Raw genomic sequence first — 469 nt, 5'->3', positions numbered from 1 at the left:
GCGACAATAGTAAATGAGTAACAAAGGGCTGGCGACGTTCGTCGACAGCCAAGACCTCCTCGGTCCTTCCCGGGGAAAGGGGAGTTGTGACGTACGTTTTTCGACAACGTCCGTCGATTGCACCGCCCGCTCGATTGCGCTAATTTCGGGTCATTAAGATTGTCGCCTTTGCGTTCGCCCTCGCCCGGCCGAGTCACCGCGTCGTGTATCGTATAATTGTAAATCGCGAGAGCGTCCATCCTGCCGTTCCGAGTGTGTCGGATATTAGAATCTCCGCGTATCGGGAATCGCGTTCTGTGTCGAGAGCGTTTAACTCCCTCGTATCGCGAGAAGCGAATTTCGCCGTAGATTTCGAGCCACGCGCCCCTGCGCGCCGCGAACGCGTGAACCGCGTGCGCCCGCGCGCCGATTGCCGTCATCGCACCCGCCGTATATCGGAAGTCAGGATTGTCTCGGGAAATTCTTTCCA

This window comes from Wasmannia auropunctata, unplaced genomic scaffold, assembly GCF_000956235.1.
Source record: "Wasmannia auropunctata unplaced genomic scaffold, wasmannia.A_1.0 LD336076.1, whole genome shotgun sequence".
NCBI lineage: Eukaryota > Metazoa > Arthropoda > Insecta > Hymenoptera > Formicidae > Wasmannia > Wasmannia auropunctata.
Note: the sequence above shows the minus strand (reverse complement) of the source record.